The following is a 12,423-nucleotide window of genomic DNA, read 5'->3' as shown; positions in this document are numbered from 1 at the left end:
GTACACAAGTAATCTTGAAAACATTGGAGTCAACAGCAGATACATAGTTTCCAAGACTGTAGCTAGGAACAACCCTTCCATTTCAAGATTTATCTCTCACTGAGACACATCATACCCAAACTACACCTACCAGGAAATTGCTACTCAATTCATCTCTAGCTATCTATGTCATATTCAACAACTGTCTCTTTCTCACCTAAATCTTCTACAAAACTGAGTACACTGTTATGAACAAAGAACCAATGCCACATTATGGCAACAAGCCAGTGCCACTAATATCCACTCTATTGAAAACAATTGAAATGCTCATCCTGCCCAACTAACCACCATCTACAGCCCAAATCTCACTCACATCATACCTACAAATCACAAACTTCTGCGGTAAAAATAATTTTGGGTTTCAAAACACAATCTACTAATCACATACTAGTATTTATTACAGAGCCTCTCAATTCATCATTCACTTCCAAATATCGGCTTATATGCTGTTGTGCAACTGCAGTGCAAGTAAACACCCTCAAATCATCTAGAACTGAGATGCGGAAAGGGTTCACCAAGAGTTTCCAGGACAATAAATAGCGCTCTCTCTCTCTTTACACAATCGCCTAACACACTGCAAGCCATTTCAGGGCAAATGTACTTGTTTCATTATACTACGAAACGGCCAATTACATTTTCAAATTAAAAAAGCATCTACCTGATCCAACGTGATCCGCTACTCCACGCCCTTCATTCTCACAACACAACCTACCTCTTGTTAATTACATTACGTTTTACTTGTGATTATGGCTCAGCAATAGCCGAGCACTACGAAAAATACCTTATAGACTCATTTAATGTTCCCCTCCACGGAAATCTTTAGTAAAAGGCGAAAGATTTATTCGTTTTGAAGGGAAACCAGAGTGCCGATCAACGCCCTCACTTCAATACTTATGGCTGCTTCTCTATTGCTTCTCCGCGAGAACGCGGAAAATTCTTTCCGTCTTGTCTACTTCTCTACTGTCAACACACTTCCAGTGCCATGCAAGCACACACCCCAAACTAACTGTCAGCGCTGAAATACGTGTCTGCCAAATGTCGTCGATATTACTCTTTAGATAACTATTTTCATCATTTCTGTCACCATTCAAGCTGCTTCATTACCTCACCTGCCGACAGATGGCAGCACGCCCAATTCCTCTCGGCGACCCACCGTCAGAGACACAACTGCCCGCACTGCTCTGCATCTAACACTAATCTCTCTCCTCCCCACCACACTCGTTCACTGAAAAAACAGACAACTAGATAGTTCTTTGAACGCAAAACTAGGCCACATCAGACGCAACCTGTATGTAGATGTATGGTGCAAGGGAAATATCCCCCTGCTCCCACACAACTAATTAATACTAGTTGACAACAGAAATAAAATTTCTGCCGATAGTATTTGAACCAGTCTTATTCATTTGCGAATTTCATGCATTCCTTCTTGCAGATAACAGTGCCTTGCAAATCACTCAATTCATGTTTGCTAGCCAAACGTGCTCCTCCTAAATGTTCCGTACATCATGCATTAGTGCTGATTATCAAGACTGTGTTGTGTGTCAGCCTTTTATGGTCATCAATTGCACTCTTCTTGTGTTGCTCACTCATTCTTGTAACTCAAAAGTACGTCGTTGTCATCCAAGCCTAGCACTTGGAGCAGGCCAAATCAAATGGCTCGTCCCCGTGCCACTCGAGAAACTCCCACAAGGCTTTCATGACATGTCGTAATCAAAGTCCTTCCACAACCTGTAGCGACATTTCTGCAACGACGCGGGTCCCGATACCAAAAGTATGACTTATGCTTGCTTCTATTCTATATAATAAAACCACCACTCGGAAAGCGCTATTCCCTTCCCACATCCCTCAGAATGTGGTGAACGATCATCGATTACAACCAAGATGCGATGAATCTCGATCGCAAGCCTCACGCTCAGGGACAGTGCTACCACTCATCATCGTGGTTACGTCTACTCCAGCTTTGAACTAGAGAGAGTTGAAGACATACTACAGAAATGATCCTGTGAAGTATGATCTTGCTAGCAAGCTATCACCGCTCGCTACTTATGCCACGAGACCGTCAACACGCCCTACGAGAATACGACACTCTCTTCACATTTCGCGATTTACTTATCGAAGAATTTCTTAAGCTCGGACATTCTGCAAAGAACCTACTTCTACTCTTACTTGGCCGCCATGATCTCACTCAGCTATTTTGTGCGCTACCAGTGCTTCTTGTCTTCCGAAATGAGAGACCATTGCCTCACGCGAGACTGTATGTAAACACCGCTTGCACCTCCGGCCGCTAGATGGGGGCCTGGGGCACATACAGTAGCATCCTATGGCGCAAGCAGACATGCCAAATAGCCACTGAAAGACAAACACACAAGACGGCGTTCATAGGACTCTTGTGCTTTCTTTAAAGCCGCCTCTCTCTTCGAAAATTTTCGCACCGCACTAGTTTATTCACCTCACCCTAACAGTGCAAACTCTTGTCGATATATCGCCACTTTCATGCATACTTCCTCTTTCGTTTCACTTTGCGTCTTACTTGATACCCGCCCAAGAGCTGCTGATACACAATACTCGCAATAAATGTGTTTCTCTCTGTATCTCTTTTCGCCTATCACGAGTATTGCTTTTCCTCACATGGCAATTATGAAAACACCCACAGCTAAACAAACACTTCCACTCAGCGCCACGTCAATACTACCAATCATACGCCAGTAATTTCACAGCTACTTGCTCCACTAATACATTTCTTATGTCTACTGTTAAACAGATGAAGAATCAAAGTATACAACAAGTCTCTATGAACATCACTGTCAGGACATTTTACAGACCTACGCATACCATGCCAATCTTTATGCTTCAACTATGATGGCCATGTGCTATGATTAAAGAAATTTCTCATAAAATAACAATTTTACAACTACTCCGACAAGTTCCTTACTAAAATGCTAGATGTTTAGCAATCCCCCCACCCCTAAAAAATCATCTCAGAATAATCTCAAGCAGTGCTTACATCCCATGAGCACTTCTTTGCAAACAAAACCACAAAACTTTTTATACTAGCTTCCTTGTCACAGTGAACTGGAAACTAATGCTAGTGCCTCAGTTTACTAAAAAGCTTTTTTCGCTTGCAACAAATAAACTACCAACTTGAACCACTTGGATTTTCAGACACACACAGAAAACTTAATTCCACAGAAATTTAGGAGTAACAGTGGTTACCTCACATTTTCACACACACTCAAATAGCTAGTTCTGTGCACTTCACACTATGTTCTCATCGTGTTTCACCAGAGAACACAGTTATCACTATGAATGGATTCTGGTAAAAGAGCATTAAAAAAAAAAAAAAACAGCCTGATCAAAGTGATTATCTGCACATCCTCTGCCAATATCATGTCACTCTATACCCGAGGGAAACTAGAATGCAGGGAAAGGAGCTTTGTTGTGAGCACTGTGTTGGTATTTCATCATTTACTGGCCAAAGTCTTCTCAAGCCAAGTATGCACCAGCTCTGTCTATGGCTGGGTCAATCAAGAGCCCCTATCAATTTTACTTAAAAGACAAGCAGCATCAACAACTCACAGGAGGCACTGAACATTTATACCATTATCTGCACCACCTTCCACTGATTTACTGAAGAAGAAACAGCAAAGTCTGGCCAATTTTGTACACAAGTAATCTTGAAAACATTGGAGTCAACAGCAGATACATAGTTTCCAAGACTGTAGCTAGGAACAACCCTTCCATTTCAAGATTTATCTCTCACTGAGACACATCATACCCAAACTACACCTACCAGGAAATTGCTACTCAATTCATCTCTAGCTATCTATGTCATATTCAACAACTGTCTCTTTCTCACCTAAATCTTCTACAAAACTGAGTACACTGTTATGAACAAAGAACCAATGCCACATTATGGCAACAAGCCAGTGCCACTAATATCCACTCTATTGAAAACAATTGAAATGCTCATCCTGCCCAACTAACCACCATCTACAGCCCAAATCTCACTCACATCATACCTACAAATCACAAACTTCTGCGGTAAAAATAATTTTGGGTTTCAAAACACAATCTACTAATCACATACTAGTATTTATTACAAAGCCTCTCAATTCATCATTCACTTCCAAATATCGGCTTATATGCTGTTGTGCAACTGCAGTGCAAGTAAACACCCTCAAATCATCTAGAACTGAGATGCAGAAAGGGTTCACCAAGAGTTTCCAGGACAATAAATAGCGCTCTCTCTCTCTTTACACAATCGCCTAACACATTGCAAGCCATTTCAGGGCAAATGTACTTGTTTCATTATACTACGAAACGGCCAATTACATTTTCAAATTAAAAAAGCATCTACCTGATCCAACGTGATCCGCTACTCCACGCCCTTCATTCTCACAACACAACCTACCTCTTGTTAATTACATTACGTTTTACTTGTGATTATGGCTCAGCAATAGCCGAGCACTACGAAAAATACCTTATAGACTCATTTAATGTTCCCCTCCACGGAAATCTTTAGTAAAAGGCGAAAGATTTATTCGTTTTGAAGGGAAACCAGAGTGCCGATCAACGCCCTCACTTCAATACTTATGGCTGCTTCTCTATTGCTTCTCCGCGAGAACGCGGAAAATTCTTTCCGTCTTGTCTACTTCTCTACTGTCAACACACTTCCAGTGCCATGCAAGCACACACCCCAAACTAACTGTCAGCGCTGAAATACGTGTCTGCCAAATGTCGTCGATATTACTCTTTAGATAACTATTTTCATCATTTCTGTCACCATTCAAGCTGCTTCATTACCTCACCTGCCGACAGATGGCAGCACGCCCAATTCCTCTCGGCGACCCACCGTCAGAGACACAACTGCCCGCACTGCTCTGCATCTAACACTAATCTCTCTCCTCCCCACCACACTCGTTCACTGAAAAAACAGACAACTAGATAGTTCTTTGAACGCAAAACTAGGCCACATCAGACGCAACCTGTATGTAGATGTATGGTGCAAGGGAAATATCCCCCTGCTCCCACACAACTAATTAATACTAGTTGACAACAGAAATAAAATTTCTGCCGATAGTATTTGAACCAGTCTTATTCATTTGCGAATTTCATGCATTCCTTCTTGCAGATAACAGTGCCTTGCAAATCACTCAATTCATGTTTGCTAGCCAAACGTGCTCCTCCTAAATGTTCCGTACATCATGCATTAGTGCTGATTATCAAGACTGTGTTGTGTGTCAGCCTTTTATGGTCATCAATTGCACTCTTCTTGTGTTGCTCACTCATTCTTGTAACTCAAAAGTACGTCGTTGTCATCCAAGCCTAGCACTTGGAGCAGGCCAAATCAAATGGCTCGTCCCCGTGCCACTCGAGAAACTCCCACAAGGCTTTCATGACATGTCGTAATCAAAGTCCTTCCACAACCTGTAGCGACATTTCTGCAACGACGCGGGTCCCGATACCAAAAGTATGACTTATGCTTGCTTCTATTCTATATAATAAAACCACCACTCGGAAAGCGCTATTCCCTTCCCACATCCCTCAGAATGTGGTGAACGATCATCGATTACAACCAAGATGCGATGAATCTCGATCGCAAGCCTCACGCTCAGGGACAGTGCTACCACTCATCATCGTGGTTACGTCTACTCCAGCTTTGAACTAGAGAGAGTTGAAGACATACTACAGAAATGATCCTGTGAAGTATGATCTTGCTAGCAAGCTATCACCGCTCGCTACTTATGCCACGAGACCGTCAACACGCCCTACGAGAATACGACACTCTCTTCACATTTCGCGATTTACTTATCGAAGAATTTCTTAAGCTCGGACATTCTGCAAAGAACCTACTTCTACTCTTACTTGGCCGCCATGATCTCACTCAGCTATTTTGTGCGCTACCAGTGCTTCTTGTCTTCCGAAATGAGAGACCATTGCCTCACGCGAGACTGTATGTAAACACCGCTTGCACCTCCGGCCGCTAGATGGGGGCCTGGGGCACATACAGTAGCATCCTATGGCGCAAGCAGACATGCCAAATAGCCACTGAAAGACAAACACACAAGACGGCGTTCATAGGACTCTTGTGCTTTCTTTAAAGCCGCCTCTCTCTTCGAAAATTTTCGCACCGCACTAGTTTATTCACCTCACCCTAACAGTGCAAACTCTTGTCGATATATCGCCACTTTCATGCATACTTCCTCTTTCGTTTCACTTTGCGTCTTACTTGATACCCGCCCAAGAGCTGCTGATATACAATACTCGCAATAAATGTGTTTCTCTCTGTATCTCTTTTCGCCTATCACGAGTATTGCTTTTCCTCACATGGCAATTATGAAAACACCCACAGCTAAACAAACACTTCCACTCAGCGCCACGTCAATACTACCAATCATACGCCAGTAATTTCACAGCTACTTGCTCCACTAATACATTTCTTATGTCTACTGTTAAACAGATGAAGAATCAAAGTATACAACAAGTCTCTATGAACATCACTGTCAGGACATTTTACAGACCTACGCATACCATGCCAATCTTTATGATTCAACTATGATGGCCATGTGCTATGATTAAAGAAATTTCTCATAAAATAACAATTTTACAACTACTCCGACAAGTTCCTTACTAAAATGCTAGATGTTTAGCAATCCCCCCCCCCCCCCACAAAAATCATCTCAGAATAATCTCAAGCAGTGCTTACATCCCATGAGCACTTCTTTGCAAACAAAACCACAAAACTTTTTATACTAGCTTCCTTGTCACAGTGAACTGGAAACTAATGCTAGTGCCTCAGTTTACTAAAAAGCTTTTTTCGCTTGCAACAAATAAACTACCAACTTGAACCACTTGGATTTTCAGACACACACAGAAAACTTAATTCCACAGAAATTTAGGAGTAACAGTGGTTACCTCACATTTTCACACACACTCAAATAGCTAGTTCTGTGCACTTCACACTATGTTCTCATCGTGTTTCACCAGAGAACACAGTTATCACTATGAATGGATTCTGGTAAAAGAGCATTAAAAAAAAAAAAAAAAAAAAAAACAGCCTGATCAAAGTGATTATCTGCACATCCTCTGCCAATATCATGTCACTCTATACCCGAGGGAAACTAGAATGCAGGGAAAGGAGCTTTGTTGTGAGCACTGTGTTGGTATTTCATCATTTACTGGCCAAAGTCTTCTCAAGCCAAGTATGCACCAGCTCTGTCTATGGCTGGGTCAATCAAGAGCCCCTATCAATTTTACTTAAAAGACAAGCAGCATCAACAACTCACAGGAGGCACTGAACATTTATACCATTATCTGCACCACCTTCCACTGATTTACTGAAGAAGAAACAGCAAAGTCTGGCCAATTTTGTACACAAGTAATCTTGAAAACATTGGAGTCAACAGCAGATACATAGTTTCCAAGACTGTAGCTAGGAACAACCCTTCCATTTCAAGATTTATCTCTCACTGAGACACATCATACCCAAACTACACCTACCAGGAAATTGCTACTCAATTCATCTCTAGCTATCTATGTCATATTCAACAACTGTCTCTTTCTCACCTAAATCTTCTACAAAACTGAGTACACTGTTATGAACAAAGAACCAATGCCACATTATGGCAACAAGCCAGTGCCACTAATATCCACTCTATTGAAAACAATTGAAATGCTCATCCTGCCCAACTAACCACCATCTACAGCCCAAATCTCACTCACATCATACCTACAAATCACAAACTTCTGCGGTAAAAATAATTTTGGGTTTCAAAACACAATCTACTAATCACATACTAGTATTTATTACAGAGCCTCTCAATTCATCATTCACTTCCAAATATCGGCTTATATGCTGTTGTGCAACTGCAGTGCAAGTAAACACCCTCAAATCATCTAGAACTGAGATGCGGAAAGGGTTCACCAAGAGTTTCCAGGACAATAAATAGCGCGCTCTCTCTCTTTACACAATCGCCTAACACACTGCAAGCCATTTCAGGGCAAATGTACTTGTTTCATTATACTACGAAACGGCCAATTACATTTTCAAATTAAAAAAGCATCTACCTGATCCAACGTGATCCGCTACTCCACGCCCTTCATTCTCACAACACAACCTACCTCTTGTTAATTACATTACGTTTTACTTGTGATTATGGCTCAGCAATAGCCGAGCACTACGAAAAATACCTTATAGACTCATTTAATGTTCCCCTCCACGGAAATCTTTAGTAAAAGGCGAAAGATTTATTCGTTTTGAAGGGAAACCAGAGTGCCGATCAACGCCCTCACTTCAATACTTATGGCTGCTTCTCTATTGCTTCTCCGCGAGAACGCGGAAAATTCTTTCCGTCTTGTCTACTTCTCTACTGTCAACACACTTCCAGTGCCATGCAAGCACACACCCCAAACTAACTGTCAGCGCTGAAATACGTGTCTGCCAAATGTCGTCGATATTACTCTTTAGATAACTATTTTCATCATTTCTGTCACCATTCAAGCTGCTTCATTACCTCACCTGCCGACAGATGGCAGCACGCCCAATTCCTCTCGGCGACCCACCGTCAGAGACACAACTGCCCGCACTGCTCTGCATCTAACACTAATCTCTCTCCTCCCCACCACACTCGTTCACTGAAAAAACAGACAACTAGATAGTTCTTTGAACGCAAAACTAGGCCACATCAGACGCAACCTGTATGTAGATGTATGGTGCAAGGGAAATATCCCCCTGCTCCCACACAACTAATTAATACTAGTTGACAACAGAAATAAAATTTCTGCCGATAGTATTTGAACCAGTCTTATTCATTTGCGAATTTCATGCATTCCTTCTTGCAGATAACAGTGCCTTGCAAATCACTCAATTCATGTTTGCTAGCCAAACGTGCTCCTCCTAAATGTTCCGTACATCATGCATTAGTGCTGATTATCAAGACTGTGTTGTGTGTCAGCCTTTTATGGTCATCAATTGCACTCTTCTTGTGTTGCTCACTCATTCTTGTAACTCAAAAGTACGTCGTTGTCATCCAAGCCTAGCACTTGGAGCAGGCCAAATCAAATGGCTCGTCCCCGTGCCACTCGAGAAACTCCCACAAGGCTTTCATGACATGTCGTAATCAAAGTCCTTCCACAACCTGTAGCGACATTTCTGCAACGACGCGGGTCCCGATACCAAAAGTATGACTTATGCTTGCTTCTATTCTATATAATAAAACCACCACTCGGAAAGCGCTATTCCCTTCCCACATCCCTCAGAATGTGGTGAACGATCATCGATTACAACCAAGATGCGATGAATCTCGATCGCAAGCCTCACGCTCAGGGACAGTGCTACCACTCATCATCGTGGTTACGTCTACTCCAGCTTTGAACTAGAGAGAGTTGAAGACATACTACAGAAATGATCCTGTGAAGTATGATCTTGCTAGCAAGCTATCACCGCTCGCTACTTATGCCACGAGACCGTCAACACGCCCTACGAGAATACGACACTCTCTTCACATTTCGCGATTTACTTATCGAAGAATTTCTTAAGCTCGGACATTCTGCAAAGAACCTACTTCTACTCTTACTTGGCCGCCATGATCTCACTCAGCTATTTTGTGCGCTACCAGTGCTTCTTGTCTTCCGAAATGAGAGACCATTGCCTCACGCGAGACTGTATGTAAACACCGCTTGCACCTCCGGCCGCTAGATGGGGGCCTGGGGCACATACAGTAGCATCCTATGGCGCAAGCAGACATGCCAAATAGCCACTGAAAGACAAACACACAAGACGGCGTTCATAGGACTCTTGTGCTTTCTTTAAAGCCGCCTCTCTCTTCGAAAATTTTCGCACCGCACTAGTTTATTCACCTCACCCTAACAGTGCAAACTCTTGTCGATATATCGCCACTTTCATGCATACTTCCTCTTTCGTTTCACTTTGCGTCTTACTTGATACCCGCCCAAGAGCTGCTGATATACAATACTCGCAATAAATGTGTTTCTCTCTGTATCTCTTTTCGCCTATCACGAGTATTGCTTTTCCTCACATGGCAATTATGAAAACACCCACAGCTAAACAAACACTTCCACTCAGCGCCACGTCAATACTACCAATCATACGCCAGTAATTTCACAGCTACTTGCTCCACTAATACATTTCTTATGTCTACTGTTAAACAGATGAAGAATCAAAGTATACAACAAGTCTCTATGAACATCACTGTCAGGACATTTTACAGACCTACGCATACCATGCCAATCTTTATGCTTCAACTATGATGGCCATGTGCTATGATTAAAGAAATTTCTCATAAAATAACAATTTTACAACTACTCCGACAAGTTCCTTACTAAAATGCTAGATGTTTAGCAATCCCCCCACCCCTAAAAAATCATCTCAGAATAATCTCAAGCAGTGCTTACATCCCATGAGCACTTCTTTGCAAACAAAACCACAAAACTTTTTATACTAGCTTCCTTGTCACAGTGAACTGGAAACTAATGCTAGTGCCTCAGTTTACTAAAAAGCTTTTTTCGCTTGCAACACATAAACTACCAACTTGAACCACTTGGATTTTCAGACACACACAGAAAACTTAATTCCACAGAAATTTAGGAGTAACAGTGGTTACCTCACATTTTCACACACACTCAAATAGCTAGTTCTGTGCACTTCACACTATGTTCTCATCGTGTTTCACCAGAGAACACAGTTATCACTATGAATGGATTCTGGTAAAAGAGCATTAAAAAAAAAAAAAAAAAAACAGCCTGATCAAAGTGATTATCTGCACATCCTCTGCCAATATCATGTCACTCTATACCCGAGGGAAACTAGAATGCAGGGAAAGGAGCTTTGTTGTGAGCACTGTGTTGGTATTTCATCATTTACTGGCCAAAGTCTTCTCAAGCCAAGTATGCACCAGCTCTGTCTATGGCTGGGTCAATCAAGAGCCCCTATCAATTTTACTTAAAAGACAAGCAGCATCAACAACTCACAGGAGGCACTGAACATTTATACCATTATCTGCACCACCTTCCACTGATTTACTGAAGAAGAAACAGCAAAGTCTGGCCAATTTTGTACACAAGTAATCTTGAAAACATTGGAGTCAACAGCAGATACGTAGTTTCCAAGACTGTAGCTAGGAACAACCCTTCCATTTCAAGATTTATCTCTCACTGAGACACATCATACCCAAACTACACCTACCAGGAAATTGCTACTCAATTCATCTCTAGCTATCTATGTCATATTCAACAACTGTCTCTTTCTCACCTAAATCTTCTACAAAACTGAGTACACTGTTATGAACAAAGAACCAATGCCACATTATGGCAACAAGCCAGTGCCACTAATATCCACTCTATTGAAAACAATTGAAATGCTCATCCTGCCCAACTAACCACCATCTACAGCCCAAATCTCACTCACATCATACCTACAAATCACAAACTTCTGCGGTAAAAATAATTTTGGGTTTCAAAACACAATCTACTAATCACATACTAGTATTTATTACAGAGCCTCTCAATTCATCATTCACTTCCAAATATCGGCTTATATGCTGTTGTGCAACTGCAGTGCAAGTAAACACCCTCAAATCATCTAGAACTGAGATGCGGAAAGGGTTCACCAAGAGTTTCCAGGACAATAAATAGCGCTCTCTCTCTCTTTACACAATCGCCTAACACACTGCAAGCCATTTCAGGGCAAATGTACTTGTTTCATTATACTACGAAACGGCCAATTACATTTTCAAATTAAAAAAGCATCTACCTGATCCAACGTGATCCGCTACTCCACGCCCTTCATTCTCACAACACAACCTACCTCTTGTTAATTACATTACGTTTTACTTGTGATTATGGCTCAGCAATAGCCGAGCACTACGAAAAATACCTTATAGACTCATTTAATGTTCCCCTCCACGGAAATCTTTAGTAAAAGGCGAAAGATTTATTCGTTTTGAAGGGAAACCAGAGTGCCGATCAACGCCCTCACTTCAATACTTATGGCTGCTTCTCTATTGCTTCTCCGCGAGAACGCGGAAAATTCTTTCCGTCTTGTCTACTTCTCTACTGTCAACACACTTCCAGTGCCATGCAAGCACACACCCCAAACTAACTGTCAGCGCTGAAATACGTGTCTGCCAAATGTCGTCGATATTACTCTTTAGATAACTATTTTCATCATTTCTGTCACCATTCAAGCTGCTTCATTACCTCACCTGCCGACAGATGGCAGCACGCCCAATTCCTCTCGGCGACCCACCGTCAGAGACACAACTGCCCGCACTGCTCTGCATCTAACACTAATCTCTCTCCTCCCCACCACACTCGTTCACTGAAAAAACAGACAACTAGATAGTTCTTTGAACGCAAAACTAGGCC

General features: G+C 42.0%; 7 non-coding genes across 7 annotated transcripts; all 7 read right to left on the bottom strand.

Moving 5' to 3' along the window:
• Positions 1-787: 787 nt before the first annotated feature.
• On the bottom strand, positions 788-906 carry LOC126123133 (U5 spliceosomal RNA). The gene has a single exon (XR_007526241.1). It is a non-coding gene; the product is annotated as a U5 spliceosomal RNA (small nuclear RNA).
• Positions 907-1,849: 943 nt separating this feature from the next.
• LOC126123003 (small nucleolar RNA U3) lies at positions 1,850-2,056 on the bottom strand. The gene has a single exon (XR_007526123.1). It is a non-coding gene; the product is annotated as a small nucleolar RNA U3 (small nucleolar RNA).
• A 2,430-nt stretch (positions 2,057-4,486) lies between these two features.
• Positions 4,487-4,605, bottom strand: LOC126123130 (U5 spliceosomal RNA). The gene has a single exon (XR_007526239.1). It is a non-coding gene; the product is annotated as a U5 spliceosomal RNA (small nuclear RNA).
• Positions 4,606-5,548: 943 nt separating this feature from the next.
• On the bottom strand, positions 5,549-5,755 carry LOC126123002 (small nucleolar RNA U3). The gene has a single exon (XR_007526122.1). It is a non-coding gene; the product is annotated as a small nucleolar RNA U3 (small nucleolar RNA).
• A 2,441-nt stretch (positions 5,756-8,196) lies between these two features.
• On the bottom strand, positions 8,197-8,315 carry LOC126123129 (U5 spliceosomal RNA). Its single transcript, XR_007526238.1, has one exon. It is a non-coding gene; the product is annotated as a U5 spliceosomal RNA (small nuclear RNA).
• A 943-nt stretch (positions 8,316-9,258) lies between these two features.
• On the bottom strand, positions 9,259-9,465 carry LOC126123001 (small nucleolar RNA U3). Its single transcript, XR_007526121.1, has one exon. It is a non-coding gene; the product is annotated as a small nucleolar RNA U3 (small nucleolar RNA).
• A 2,434-nt stretch (positions 9,466-11,899) lies between these two features.
• On the bottom strand, positions 11,900-12,018 carry LOC126123128 (U5 spliceosomal RNA). The gene has a single exon (XR_007526237.1). It is a non-coding gene; the product is annotated as a U5 spliceosomal RNA (small nuclear RNA).
• Positions 12,019-12,423: the final 405 nt, after the last annotated feature.

The sequence above is a fragment of the Schistocerca cancellata genome, unplaced genomic scaffold, assembly GCF_023864275.1.
Source record: "Schistocerca cancellata isolate TAMUIC-IGC-003103 unplaced genomic scaffold, iqSchCanc2.1 HiC_scaffold_417, whole genome shotgun sequence".
Lineage (NCBI taxonomy): Eukaryota > Metazoa > Arthropoda > Insecta > Orthoptera > Acrididae > Schistocerca > Schistocerca cancellata.
The sequence above is the reverse complement of the archived record's forward strand: the minus strand, read 5'-3'. Positions and strand labels throughout refer to the sequence as shown.